The sequence below is a fragment of the Rhineura floridana genome, chromosome 9, assembly GCF_030035675.1.
Source record: "Rhineura floridana isolate rRhiFlo1 chromosome 9, rRhiFlo1.hap2, whole genome shotgun sequence".
Lineage (NCBI taxonomy): Eukaryota > Metazoa > Chordata > Lepidosauria > Squamata > Rhineuridae > Rhineura > Rhineura floridana.
The window spans coordinates 24,797,340-24,812,730 of NC_084488.1; the positions used below are offsets into that span (position 1 = coordinate 24,797,340).

The 15,391-nt window shown below is 40.9% G+C and overlaps 1 protein-coding gene across 4 annotated transcripts in view; it reads right to left on the reverse strand.

Moving 5' to 3' along the window:
- Positions 1-15,391, reverse strand: part of SMIM14 (small integral membrane protein 14) — a 49,045-nt gene that overhangs the window by 26,479 nt on the left and 7,175 nt on the right. The window contains exons 1-2 of one of the 4 annotated variants that reach the window (XM_061582930.1): positions 7,886-8,238; positions 6,516-6,571 (exon numbers count right to left, since the gene is read on the reverse strand). The exons of 1 other annotated variant lie outside the window; for it this stretch is intronic. The gene's annotated coding sequence lies outside the window, so the exon portion shown is untranslated. Of the gene's footprint in view, positions 1-6,515; positions 6,572-7,885; positions 8,239-8,547; positions 8,704-15,391 lie in introns of those variants that run through there. 2 more of the 4 variants (XM_061582929.1, XM_061582927.1) reach the window with 2 other exon arrangements.

Genomic DNA, 15,391 nt, shown 5'->3' on the forward strand with positions numbered 1-15,391 from the left:
CACAAGACATTTTGATGCCCAAGGCAAAGCAACAAAGAACTCCCATCCCCCTCCTCCCCAATTCAGTGTACACAGTACCCAAGGGTGGGCAAGTTAATTTGATACAATGAGGCAGAAAATCCTGCAAGTGCCTCTCCCCTTTCATGGCAATAAAATTATAATGCAATGCCCTTTCAATACACCCAAAATCAGTTGCCTGAGGCAGCCACCTCATTCTGCCTAATGGTAGGATCAGCCTTGCTTCCAGCAAACCCTACTTTTGGATGTCTAGGTAGCTATAAATCTAAATGAAAATGTACTGCCTTCAAGTCGATTCTGACTTATGGCGACCCTATGAATAGGGTTTTCATGAGGCTGGGAAGCAGTGACTGGCCCAAGGTCACCCAGTGAGCTTCATGGCTATGTGGGGATTCGAACCCTGGTCTCCCAGGTCGTAGTCCAACACCTTAACCACTACACCACACTGACTGTCAGTTATAAATCTACCTATATTATATGTTTGTAAGTGTTCACGGGTAACATGACATAGGTGAGGCAGGCAAGGACAAATAGCGAGGGCTGGAGCAGCAGCCAGCCCAAGGCAGTGGCAGGCCCAGAGCAGTGGCCTCACCAGGTGGGTGGAAGGCTGGCCAGGGGAGGAGAGTTCTGGCAACCCCTGGGGTGGGGGGAGGAGAAGGGGGAGTGAAGTTCTAGAGACCCTTGGGGCAAGGTGGGGGTGCTCTGGCAACACCTGAAAGGAACTGGGGAGAGCTACAGTGAACCATGGGGGAAGGGGGGTTGGTGACAATAGGTGGGGTTGGTGAGTGAAGCGAGCAGGGCAGAGCCCCTAGTGTAATATTTTTTTAAAATAGAAAAGCTTGCTTCAGAGCATCATCTGTACATCAGATTTTAAGTGGATGGCCACATGTCTCAACTCCTTATGTTATTCAGAACTTTTGCATATAGACAGGGCTGAATCATATCTTTCCCTGACCTACCAAAAAAATCCCCTGGAAGCCTGAAAGCTTGTCTAAGGCTGCAATCCAATGCATGTCTACTCAGAAGTAAGCTCCATTGGGTTCAATGGGACTTACTTCTAGGTAAGTGTCTACTGGATTGCAGCCTAAGGCACCAGAAAAACAGAGTGCAGCTGCAATTGCTGAACTCGCTTTCTCTCTCTCTCTCTCTCTCTCTCTCTCTCTCTCTCTCTCTCTCTCTCTCTCTCTCTCACACACACACACACACACACACACACACACACTCTCACACACACACAGTTACATTTTCAAGAGGCTGCCCACGTTGCAGACAGTGCATCTGGACTGTGCCCAGAGGAAGAGATGACAATGTTGTTTTGTAGCAATTAATACTACATTCCACCAAATCTTTAGGAAAGATTATAACTTAAAATCATTTTTCAATGTAGAGATACAATCATTTTCACTGGTAGACTGCAATGTGCAGAATTACTGCCCAGTTCTAAAACCTTGTAAGTTTATAATGGAACTTCTTAGGATGAGACATCTCAGCAACGCAATGTACCAAAACACAATGTTCTGCCACTATTGCAATGATATTACACTAGTGCCACCAAAAAATGCAGATTTGATGGGTGCTGGTTATTTATTGTAGTCTAGATACATGAACAACATGACACTTGTTTACCCCAGGGAATTAAACCATTTATTAAGATGAGCAAGGAAGTTTTCTGAATTCCAAGAACTTCAACTTTATTTTTTTAATCTGTGTTTTATATAGGCCACATTCACACCATACATTTATTTCACTATTATTGCCAGAGTTCTCTGGGAAGAGGGACTGACTGTTAAACCACTCGGAAAAATGTGTCTCTCTGAGGGGAAAATGGGTCTCCTAACAACTCAGCACCCTTCACAAACTTTCCCAGAATTCTTTGGGAAGCCATGACTATTTAAAGTGGAATAATAGTGGTGTGAATGTGGTCATAGTCTAATGTTTGATCTGACTTACATGTCAAAATATTTTAATACTCTTAAAAATGACTAGCAATGCAATCCTATGCATGTCTACTCAGAAGTCAGTCTCATCGAGTTCAATGGGATTTAATTCTCAAGTAAGTGTGTATAGGATTCCAGCCTAAATCTAACACACACACCTTCCTCTCAAGCTTACTATTACTTTACCGCTTTTAACTCAATAACACCCATCGAAGATGAATCACATGAAGGAGCATCATGCACAGAAAGGGTCTGTGAGGGCCACACCACCACTGATCTCACCACTGACTTTCTACACACGAAGGAGGCTAATATGTTCAGGGATGTTCTGAATGATGCAAAAATACACAAAAGTGGTTTTCATACTTTCTGTCTTCAGGAAACACTTTTCACATGGACTAGTTTTGTCTCTGACTACAACAAAATCCTGGACATTGCAGAGGATTCTGGGGCATGTTCTATGGACCACAGTCGTATCAGTCAGGCCCTAGGCCAATTTTCCCCAGCCTTGTGTCCTTCAAACGTTGTTGGACTCAAACTCCCATCAGTCACAGCCAGCATGGCCAATGGTCATGCATGACCAGAGTTGTAATTCAAACACATCTGGACAGCACCAGGTTTCGGAAGGCACCATTTGGACCTCACTCTTACCCCATATGAATTGAGAATGTGCTCTAGAATACACCCAACACTTCCCTGAAATGTTTACATTACCGGGGGAGAGTGGAAGTAGAGGGCAAACTGTCTTTTGGCAACTTGTCTGCCATTACTGATCTTAAGAAACCTCTTTGAAAATCACAAATATAGAACATCACTGATATCCACCAAGAATAACTGCCATAAAATACTAAAGCATTAACACCCTCTGCTGCATTTTGCATCTAAATATACATAGGAAAAAAGGAAATGAGAAATTTTTCGTAAGACAAAACATCTAACTTAAATTCAAAACAGTATGTTGTGGTTAAGAAAATGCAAATGACATTTGTCATACTTTTAAAAACAGATAATTACACATTAAACTGTACTTTTTATCACTACTTATATTTGTAATACCTTGCAAAACAAAGTGTGCCAAAATATATTTATGTCATGGATGCAAATCTTAACACAAGCTAGTTAAACTGAAGTCAGTCCAGGACTGCAGTCCTATTTTTTATTTTTTATTCTTAAACACTTGCAAATAGTAGCTCAAGATAAAACAAAGCAATCTGGGCTTTATTTCTTTTGAGAAAATAAAGACAATGTGAAGAAGGCAACTCCTGACACTCATAACTCAGATGCTAGATTCTTGCATATCTCAGGTCCATCTACCACAGATATGGAGATCTGTGGCTCTCCAGATGCTGCTGGACTTGCAGTTCCCATCAGCCCCAGTCAGCATGGCCAATGGTCAGGGATGATGGAAGTATAGTCCAGCAACATCTGGCAGGTCACAAGTTCCCAATCTCAGATCTATAAGGATGATGCAATAATTATTCCTTATGAAATTATTTGCACTTCCATTGGAAACAAGATTATATAATTATCATATGAGCAAATTATCAAGATTTTATCTTTAAAACAGCTGTACCATATAGTCCAGCTGAGAAGAAACTGACTTAACTGTGTAGCTGAATTACAACTGTGTAGGTGCAAGGCACAATGATTTTAATTGCTTTACAAAAGGTGGACATAAAAACATCACTTTGTATCATAAGACAACTGCCCACTGCATGTTTTCTCTGATACCCCAACATGCCACCAATGCATTGTCTAGAGAGGCAAGGTTTAAGTATAACCAAATTTGCTCCAGACCAAATATGCTAACAGTCTCTCAGGTACATCATGCATGATCTACAGCCATACTGGGATATGATCTTTGCCTCTCACAGACCTTGGGGGAAGGAGGCCTGTCCTTGTTTACAGGCAGCCTCTAACCAAAATTAACTACTCACCAGCAACAATGGACCACCCAGCAGAGCCACAAACCAAGGAACCGACACCAGGGTTTGGTGCAAGGGCCAATTCTGTCCCCGTATCTCCTTCAGCAACATTGTCACAGTACTTAAGAACATCAACAATATCACCAAGGGCTCATTTACCTGCGTGTCGTCTAATATGATATACACCATCACATGACAACAGTGCCCTATTATATTGCACAGACCAGACTATCTCTAAACATGAAAATAAATGAATACACAGAGATTTTAAAAAGGTAACACTGAGAAACCAGTGTGCAACTATTTCAGTCTCCCTGAACATTCAGTAACAGAGATGAAAGTTGCCATACATTGCGAAAAAGTTTCAAAGGCAGTCTCTAGGAGTCAGAAGGTACTGGGAAGGAATTCATATGTAGATTTGACACTATCAGACTTGAACTGAATATAAGGTAGAAAAAGTCATTGTCCCTCCTTATGAGCTCATTAATCTTGTTTTGCAGGCAGAGCAATCAACCCCCGCCCCCAATCTGTCATACCAGAGGGAGCTTGGATGAGATGGAGGTGTCTGGCTGCCCAGCCCTGACTGAACATGCCAGCCTTCATGGGCAGAGGAGCCCCATAAGTGAGGAAGAGCCCAATGAGGCCACTCACATGGTGGGTAGAAAGAAGCTTCACCAGTATCCAGTGGAATCTCCCAAAACAGTGTTTTGTGAGTGTGGAGGGCCTGATCCAGGTCTCTTTACTGTGCCAGCCTGGGAACTGGCATAGCGAAGAGGTATTCCACCCATCTGCAATCCATCCCAGCCAGTGCCAGCGGTGGTGCTGTGCATGCAGTTGTGTCTGCACCATTCCATTAAGTCCTGCTACTGCTGTCCAGGGGTTGGGATTACTCCCTAATACAGTAACAGTTGGGAGAAAGTAACACCCATGTTGATTTGGTCTTTTACCCTTTTTAGAGGATCTGGTTTGCATTTAACAATGCACAGTTATCGGAAACACACATTTTTTGCATTGCTGGGCCTCCCGACCTTATTTCATAACAACATGTCCTATCTCCAGTTACTGAAAATCAGTATTATAAAAACAAAAACTCAGTTGTTTAAGCCTAATTACTAAAATAAGTGTGATCATTATGTTTCCTGAGGCTTTTGAAACTTTTTTTTTAGCCTGTTTGTTCCACCTGGCACTGAGGTTACCCACGTGGCCCCTGTGAATGCAGGGCTGCCGTCAAGGGCTTCACCTGGTGCCAGTGAATCTTCCAAGGTGCCACATGCATGCACACACTGCCCCCTTCATCACGAGGTGTTGAAGGTGCTTACCTCCTCCCTGCCCTTCAAAAGGACATATAGATGAAGGCAGAAGTTGGGAAAGTGTTGCTCTGCCCACTTCCTCTTTCAGCTCTATGTACTTTTCCAGGTTCAGATAATCAGCTGAACAGAAAGTAAAGCAACCAAGATGCGGGAGGGAGCAGGGGAAACTGAGCAGCCTGGGGGAAAAAGTGGGGTGCTACGGGGAGGGGGAGGGGAGAGAGAGAGAGAAAGAGAGAGAGAAATAATTCACATATACAAATAAATGTTAGAGTAGATGTAATAAAGTGGATTCTCCACCCAGCCACCATCAAATCACTGCGCACATCTGACTGAACTGTAAAAATAGTGAATGTTATGCTTTTCAGTGCTGCCATGGCACAAAATATGGATCCAAGTCATGGAACCTTATGAATCTGCATACTTTTTTCGAATTATTTTTATAAAGGATCTTCTCAATACCACTCTTAAAATTATAGACCATCTCTGGGTCCACAGATGTGCTCTGTGATTTATTGGTGGTTTTGTTATAATCCTGTGAAAAATCATGTAGATTCACAAGGATCCAATGTTTTATAGTGCTGGCAAGTGCCAAATCTGTGACATGTTCTGGAAATCCCTCCTGAGAGAGGCTTGTGTTGTTCCCTTACCACTGGCTTTCTGCCTAATTGTGAAGACACAGGAAGACCTTCAACTTTTGACTTTTTGCTTATTCCCCCCTCCTGACAACTGGTTTTACTGGATTGTTTTATTTGTAACAGGTTTTATTGTTAGCATTGCCTGCTGCTGGTTTTTAAAAGGAGATTATTTTCTGTTTTAATTTACTGGTTTTGCCCTTAGTTCAGGAATCCTCACACACACCCTCCATGTTTAACAACAAACCACTTTGGAAACATCAGGAAGTTTCAGAAGCCATATGTGATACGACACTGGGAGGGGAGGTTTGCTGTTCCAGAAAAGAAACAACTGAAAATCCCATCTGGTGTGCATAAACTAAAGAAGTGTTCTGATTAGCAATGAGCAAATACAGAAACATTTTAGGGGAGACTTGGAGGCAGAAGAACCAAGAATCTGATACAAAAACAAGCATTTTACATGCACTTTTTTTTTTTTTAAGAGTCTCAGACTGATCCTTTGGAATATCTAATCAAAATTACTGGGTAGGATACATGTCAGTGAAAGTCAGGAATCTGACTTCATAATGGTGATTAAGGTATAATCATATGTAAGTTCAGAGCATTCTGAAAAGCAGAAGCATTATCACAGTAGGATGGTAAATTTGCAACTCAGCACAACATTGTGAAACATACTCTGGAGAAAATTCATACCTTCTGCAGGACACTTCTGAATGCTCAGTTCATCCAAGTAACATAACACGGGTATACTGTTGATATTAAATAACAATTATCCTAAACACTTTTCTTCTCTGCACATGAAGTCTGATGCCAACCTTGTTTTAGCACTAAAAGTAAACCCAATTTACTACATAATCCCAGATAAATATGTTTAGGACTAAGGTCTTAACTTGAAAAAAAATTAAATCATCAGTGTACAGCACAGGCTGGCATGATTGCTGGTCTTCTCCTAGTCCTCTCCTTTGTGGATGAAATAGCTTCTATCTAGGGAATCTGGTGTCTGTTCAAAGGAACTCTTTTCCATTGTGAACATGAAATCTTTCCTTATAAAGATTGAGGAGGAAATGGTTGTTTGATATTCAGAGTCAACACTGTTTGTACCTGGCTTTGTTAAAAGAAAAAAAAAGTGGGGAGGGCATAAAATTGATTCAGTTCATGTGCAGCACCATCTTACGCATGTTTACTCATAAGCAAGTCCTACTGAGGTTAATGGAGCCTCCTCCCACATAAGTGCTAAAGTATGCCTGCTAACCTGGAAGTAAGTCTTGCTAAAGTTAACAGAACATGTGTGTAGAGCTTGGAAAAGTTACTTTTTTGAACTACAACTCCCATCAGTCCCAGCCAGCATGGCCACTGGATTGGGCTGATGGGAGTTGTAGTTCAAAAAAGTAACTTTTCCAAGCTCTAGATGCACAGGGGATCTGCCTACACGCGTTTGAACTGCCTTTACTCAATTTTAACTATGGCTTGCAGCCCAATCCTAAGCACGTACTTGGAAGATTAACTCAGTATCGTGTATCTCCGAAGAAAACTGGAAATGTGTGCTCCTTAATAAACAAAACATCATCAGGCGTACAGTTCTGCTCGGTTGCAAAAATAAATCAAATCAAAATCTTAGCCGCAAAATAAAGAGGTCGTTTCCTCTTATCACAGATAGATTCTCACGAAAAACGAAGTCGGTGGGACTGATTTGGCACCGGGGAAGATCAGTAACAGGCATGCAATGAGAGATCCAATTTAAAACGAAATCTTCTCCCGACAGATAAATGTGGGGCTTGCATATTGTGTGGGTTTAAATACTTAAGATTAGAAACCAAGTCTATCCCGGGCGAGGATTTGCAACAATTATCAAGAATAAGTAAAAGGCAGCAGATCAACCCAAGGCAACAGGGGCAGATCTTTTCCTGAAACTTTTTGTCTTCCATCCCAAAATCAGAAGAGGATCTGCGTAGGAAACTTTTGTTTTTCTTGCAGCCACCTCCTTTCCCCCATTAAGTTACAAGCGGATCTCCAGCCTGAAACCATAGCATGAACGCTGAGCGAGGCATACAACCAATACTCACCGGGTTTGCCTCGCTGCTTCAAAGGGCTGCTCTGATTTGGTGAGGTCGCAGACAGGAAGAAACAGCAGGGCGCAGCTTTGGGACACCAGCCCTGCTTACGAGTGACTCTTCCTTTCTCCGTATGTTTTGACTCGATTGACCACGTCAGTCTAGCCACACCACTACGAGACCCGGATCTGCCGGCTCACAGAAAGGGAAAGAGCTTCCTTAGCTCCGTCCCTTCGGCTCCCACAGGCATAGCGGTGGGCGGGGCAAAATGCACTGGGGTCGTCCCACCCCCGTTGCGGCTCGATTTTGTTAGGAGACCCGCGCGTGCTCACCTACTTGGAAGTTGCTACTGAGCTGGGATTCGTATGTAGGTTTTTACAATATCACACTTAGGTTTAATAGAGATGGGGAGTGGCTACCTCACATTTGTTCTACCTGATGGAGAGGGATCTAGTCTACGAAAGCTGATAGCCATAACGATAATTTTAAAACTCTTTCAAAGTGCTACAATACTCTAGTTTTTGCTGCAACAGCCTAATACGGCTACCCATCTGAAAACTATTACAAAGTTATTGTGTCCGTTTGGGTGTTTATTATATGCACAGAGTCATCTCTCCTTGTCAGTTCACTACCGTTTGGGAGTGGGACACACCCACTGTAATTGGATCTTTTACCTTCGTTTTCACTAGATCTGGTTTGCATTTGTGCTCTGTAAGGCATGCATATCTTCTGCACCCGCTGGGCCTTTTGATTTCACTTTGTAATATAATCCTCCTCTCTGTGCTGTGTGTGTGTACACGGACACGCAAACGCATAACATATCCCGATCCCTGTAAAGAGAAGGCGAGGAACACATGATTTGTTTGGTTTTGGAAGTAACTGTCATAGTATTCAGAGTTATACACACACAGCATCGCCCCTTCTGCCCGGTTACCAGGTGTTTTAAAATCACAAGTTAACAATCCTACTGTTAATAGTAAAATTATTAACTGTAGCATTTATGAAGTAGTTCTTGAGTATTCCATGTAATTGCATTCTGTTGTTTCCTGTTAAGATAAACCAGCATTATAAGACTATGTTATTTGGGAAGGGGGCGGGGACAGAGCTTATCTTTAGAACAGTTCTTTAAGAGAGGCCAGTATTGTTAACCCCATATTACAGATGCAAAGCAGAAGCCCGATAATGGCTTGCCTGTGTTTGAGCTCAGATTTGAATCAAGGATTACACAATGCACATTTTAACCAATATAGTAGATCCGTTCTATTATCTGTTTAATAACCTCTTGTGACTTGCTTTAATACACTTCCTATTGGGAACTGAGGATTCTCTTCCTTTGATATTTGCATATCAAATAATATAGTGATATTTTCATACTTGCATTCCAGTCTACTGATTTATTTTTTAAAAATCCATTTGTATAGTATCATTAGTGTACACAAAACTTTGCAGAGTAACACGATAACAATGAAAAGCCCCTGACCCAAAGCATTTACATCTAAATTTACATAGTGAAGGAAATGATAAAGGGAAGGGAGCTGATGGGAGAGGAGAGACAAGTACATAAATGCAATTAAATATACTTAGGCAAAGTTTCATTTGGGTTAAAAATGTATTTTTAAAATATTTTTCATAATAAAATAACGACTGCAAATTAGTTATTACTGTTTCCTCATTTAACTCGCATGCCAGTCAAATAATAAATAGCTGATTTATTCTGGAGTTGTTGGAAGGAGATTTAATTCAATTAGAAGATTCAGAGAAACAATTGATGTTGCAATCATATACATGCTTACTAGGGAGTAAGCCCCATTGGAGAATGCAGAACTTGTATTTGATTAAACACGCACAGGAGGATTCATAAGTTTACTCTGAGGAAGAACATACTATTTTTGAAATGCATTGGGAAATATGGATATCAAGTCTGCTTTGCACCACAAGTTTTGTCTTCGAATTTCTGCAGTTGGCGTGGGTATCTTCTCTGCTTGCCAATATCCATGTTAGATATTGGCAAGCTTCATGTTTTGCCTTCCCACTCCTAATTGATAAAGATTAACAGCACAATCGTTGGTACACTTACCTGGGAGTAAGCCCCCTTGAATACAGTGGGATGTACTTCCAAGTAAACCTTCACATAATGAAGCTCTTTGTCAGAAATAAGCCAACAAATTTGTGCTATTCCTGTTTATTTCTTTGTAGGCTGTGCTGTCAACCATACAATGCATGAGATGTCATTCAGAAATGTTTTTTGGAGTGCCAAGCAACAGCCACACCACATACCGTCAGTTGTAATAGTATTTGTTGTTGTTATATGCCTTCAAGTCGATTACAACTTATGATGACCCTATGAATCAGCAACCTCCAATAGTATCTGTGATAAACCACCCTGTTCAGATTTTGTAAGTTCAGGTCTGTGGCTTCCATTGTGGAATCAATCCATCTCTTGTTTGGCCTTCCTCTTTTTCCACTCCCTTCTGTTTTTCCCAGCATTATTGTCTTTTCTAGTGAACCATGTCTTCTCATTATGTGTCCAAAGTATGATAACCTGTTTCATCATTTTAGCTTCTGGTGATACTTCTGATTTAATTTGTTCTAACACCCAATTATTTGTCTTTTTCGCAGTCCATGGTATGTACAAAGCTCTTCTCCAATACCACATTTCAAAGGAGTTTATTTTTCTCTTGTCCGCTTTTTTCACTGTCCAACTTTCACATCCGCACATAGAGATCGGGAATACCATGGTCTGAATGATCCTGACTTTAGAGTTCAGTGATACATCTTTTCATTTGAGGACCTTTTCTAGTTCTCTCATAGCTGCCCTCCCCAGTCCTAGCCTTCTTCTGATTTCTTGACTATTGTCTCCATTTTGGTTAATGACTGTGCCAAGGTATTGATAATCCTTGACAAGTTCAATGTCTTCTTTGTCAACTGTAAAGTTACATAACTCTTCTGTTGTCATTAGTCTTCTTGACGTTCAGCTGTAGTCCTGCTTTTGTGCTTTCCTCTTTAACTTTCATCAGCATTCGTTTCAAATCATTACTGGTTTCTGCTTCTAGTATGGTATTGTCTGCATATCTTAAATTATTGATATTTCTCCCTCCAGTTTTCACACCTCCTTCACCTTGGTCCAATCCCATTTTCGGTATGATATGTTCTGTATATAGATTAAACAAATAGGGTGATAAAATACACCCCTGTCTCCGATTGGGAACCAATTGGTTTCTCCATATTCTGTCCTTACAGTAGCTTCTTGTCCAGAGTATAGGTTATGCATCAAGTTAATCAGATGCTATGGCACCCCCCCCCCCATTTCTATTAAAGCATTCCATAGTTTTTCATGATCTACATAGTCAAAGGCTTTGCTGTAATCTATAAAGCACAGGGTGATTTCCTTCTGAAATTCCTTGGTCTGCTCCATTATCCAACATATATTTGCGATATGATCTCTGGTACCTCTTCCCTTTCTAAATCCAGCATTGACATCTGGCACTTCTCACTCCATATATGGTAAGAGCCTTTGTTGTAGAATATTGAGCATTACTTTACTTGCATGGGATATTAAGGCAAAAGTTTGATAATTACCTTTCTTTGGAAATGGGATGTATATTAAACACTTCCAGTCTGTGGGCCATTGTTTTCTTTTCCATATTTGTCGACAACTTTTGTCAAAATTTGGACAGATTCAGTCTCAGTAGCTTGTAGCAACTCTGTTGATATGCCATCTGTTCCTGGTGATTTGTTTCTTCCAAGTATTTTAAGAGCAGCTTTCATTTATTTATTTATTGAATTTGTTAGTCGCCCATCTGGCTGGTTCACCTCACATTCTAAAATTTCTGGTTCTTCATCATACGGTTCCTCCATAAATGAATCTGTAATCCTTGCATCTTATAGAGTTCTTCAGTATATTGCTTTCATCTTCCTTTTATTTTATCTTGGTGAGTCAGTATGTTCCCCTGTTGATTGTTCAACATCCCTACTCTTGGTTTAAATTTCCCTTTAATTTTTCTAATATTTTATTTATTTATTTATTCGACTTATTAGTCGCTTATCTGGCTGAATTGTCAGCCACTCTAAGTGACGTACAAAGCAGAACATGTAAACATCAAAATATTAAGAGACTAACAATAAAAACTAAACAATAACGTAGAAGCAACAAGTTCCAATAATAATAGGGCTTCTCTCCTGTATAATCCAGAGGTGTAACTACAAATGGAGGTTCCTGGTGTGAGCATCGAACCAGTGTAGTAATAGTTCATCTGCAAGATGTAAAGCAACATCCTCCCCCGATCTTAACATCCAGCAACTCCAAGAAAGAGAGGGGCGGGACAACAGGCCCCTCAAAATCAAAACCAACAGGGCAGTTCTCAAGGAAGCCAAGGCAGAGGAGCCAGGGTGTAAACACGACTGATAACAAGCAAAACAAACAGAGACCGTATGGCAAAACAACAGCCGCCTATTGTGGTATAGGGCTCTTGTTCTACCCTTTTTGTTGTCCTCTTCTATTTGTGTACAATAACTATTGTAATAGTACTCTTTGTCCCTACGTACTAGTTGCTGTATAGTTGCATTTAGGGTTCTAATCGTGTTTCTTTCCCTTTTGCTTTCATTCTAAAACTCTTAAAATGGTTCTGAAAACCATTTAAAGAGTTTCGTCAGTCATCCATGGAGATCGTTCTCTCTTTTTAACCACAGGTATTGTCTTTTTGCATTCTTCCCTGATGTCTCTGACTTCACTGCATAGTTCTTCTGGTTCTGTGTCAACTAAGTTTAAAACCTCAAATCTGTTCCTTATTTGATCTTTATATTCTTCTGGGATGTTATTTAAATTGTATTTTGGCATTATGATTGCTTTGTTGTTGTTCTTTAGCTTTACTCTGATTTTCGAAATTACCAGTTCAAGATTGGTACCGCAATCCTGTCTTCGCAGAAAGTATGGAACTTCATCTTCTGCTGCCAATTATATAATCAATTTGAATCCTATATTGACCATTTCGTAATGTCCACGTGTACAGTCGTCTTTTCAGTTGCTCAAAAAATGTGTTTTGAGGTGTGATCTATTTCTTCCTGTACTTCTGGATAAAATCTCTCCAGTTCCTCTTCTTTTGTGTTTGCCGTTGGTGCATAGACTTGGATGATGGTTATGTTAATAGGTTTCCTGTTAAATCTCATTGATACCACTCACTCAGACCTTGCATTATAGCTCCTAATTGCTTTTTTTTTTTGCTACATCACTTCTCACTATTAAAGCAACCCCGTTTCTTCTTTATTTCTCATTTCCTGCATAAAATATTTTATAGTTGCCTGATTGAAAATGTCCCATTTCCTGTCCATTTTAATTCATTCACGCCAAGTATTGTAATGTTGATGTTCCATTTCTTGCTTGACAATTTCTAACTTTCCCTAGTTCATGCTTCTCACATTTCATGTTCCTATTATGTGCGTCGTACAACTCCAGACTGTCCTTTTGCATCTGTGCATATCAGCCTCTGGACTTCCTTTCGGCTTTGACCCAGCTGCGTCAGTCACAGCGCTACTTGTCCTTTATTCTTCCCTAGTAGCTCGGTGAGTGCCTTCTGACCTGGGGGGTCTCATCTTCCAGCACTATCTCGTGTTGCATTTTGGATACTCTGTTCATAGGGTTTTCGTGGTAAGAGGTATTCCGAGGTGGTTTACCATTGCCTTCCTCTGAGTTTGGATGCATCTTAGTATGGTGTCTCAGCTTTGACCATTCCACCTTGGGTGCCCCTGCTAGGAGTCTAGCCTCTTGGTCTAGAGTCCTGCCGGCATTGCTGTCAGCTTCTTTGACACTCTCAAACCCCCTCACCACGTTAAGGTGTGCATCCTATTTGTTTATTTTATTACTTGGAGGCTGTATTTCCCCCCCCCATTCTTGTGTAGGAGCAGACATCTAGCTGAAGTTTAAAACAACAACAAAGGGAACAACCATAATCAGGGTTACCCTCTCCCCAACTTGATTATGCATAGGATATCATGCTATTACCATTGATAAAACATAGCAAGCTGCTTTTCACTGAGTCACACCATTGGTTCTTCTAGCTCAGTAGTATCTACACTGTCTGCTAGTGACTCACCAGCGTTTCAGTGAACGGCCTTTTCCCAGCCCTACCTGGAGATGCTGGGGATTGAACCTGGGATGTTCTGCATTCAAAACAGTTGCTGTACTGCTGAGCCATAGCCCTTGAGAAGAATTCACAAATTACATACAGGCTATATTACAATATGGCTGGGATAATACCTGGAGTAGAAAATTCTCAGTAGTAAGAGAAATATAGTCTACACTTGCTCAGAGGTACTCACTTTTGTTAATTTTTATCTGTTTCAAGGTTCTCAGCTCTTTATGCTTAAGCCCCAGCTTAGTTTCAACCCTGCATGCTAAGTACTCGCCAAACTAGTAGCAGTGGCAACATAAACTTATACTAGTCATAAAGCCATAGCACACACAAATAATGAAAAATAAAAGGCAGACTTTGTGCTCCAAACCCTAAGTGTACATAAAATGACAAACAACATCTAGCTCATACCCAACAGGAAACAGATATTAGCTTGCTCCCGAGGCCTTCATTATCAAAGTCTGATTTTAGCATAACTCAATGCGAAATATAACACACATGAGATGAAAACAGTGACTGGCTGAGGCACTCCCAAAGTAAGCTTATCTATTAGTTTTCCAGTCTCTCCAAAGCTCTCAATTTTTTTAAGTTTCAGCATTTTATGATTATGAAAAATTAACTTGTGAAAATTCGGGGGGGGGAATCAGAAGGATTGTAGCTCAGTGGTAGGGCATTTGCCTTACATACGAAAGGTTCCAGGTTTACTCATTGGTATCTCCAGGTAGGGCTAGGAATGCCCCTTGCCTGAAACCTTTGGGAGCCTCTGCCAGTCAGTGTAGACAGTACTGAGCTAGATGGACCAATGGGTCTGACTCAGTATAAGGAACTATTATAATCTGAGAGACAAGGTCGGTATCCTGTGGTGGCTTTGCGCTTGTGGAAAGCACTTCTACTTCCACAAGGCAGGGCAATTCATTTTTGCTGATTTCCTTCTTATTCACTGCAGCTCCCCAAAAACTGCTCCTGAGGATTGGGGGACCCTCTGGAACAATATGGGGTATGGAACAGTGAACTGTACAAGGCGGGGAGAAAACTGAAAATTAGATGCTCCTTGTCTCGCATGAACAATAGCACTTTCCATTAGTGCTAAGCCATCCTTTGGTACAATTCAAGTTGTTTTAGAAGGGTATACAGGAAACTTTGTCCAGATGTTGAAAGAGAATACATAATATAGAATAGACCTATGGGCATTTGGGGATTTTTGCAATGTCAGACCTATTAGATCCAAAGATTACTCTGTCAATGTTCCAGTTCTGAGGATCATGTGTTCCTCACATAGCTATTATATAAATCACACATGCAGTTCTGCTGTTTAGTTTATACCCCTAACTGAGATCAACTCCACCAGGCAATCCTAACCATGTCTACTCAAAAGAAAGTCCTATTGAAT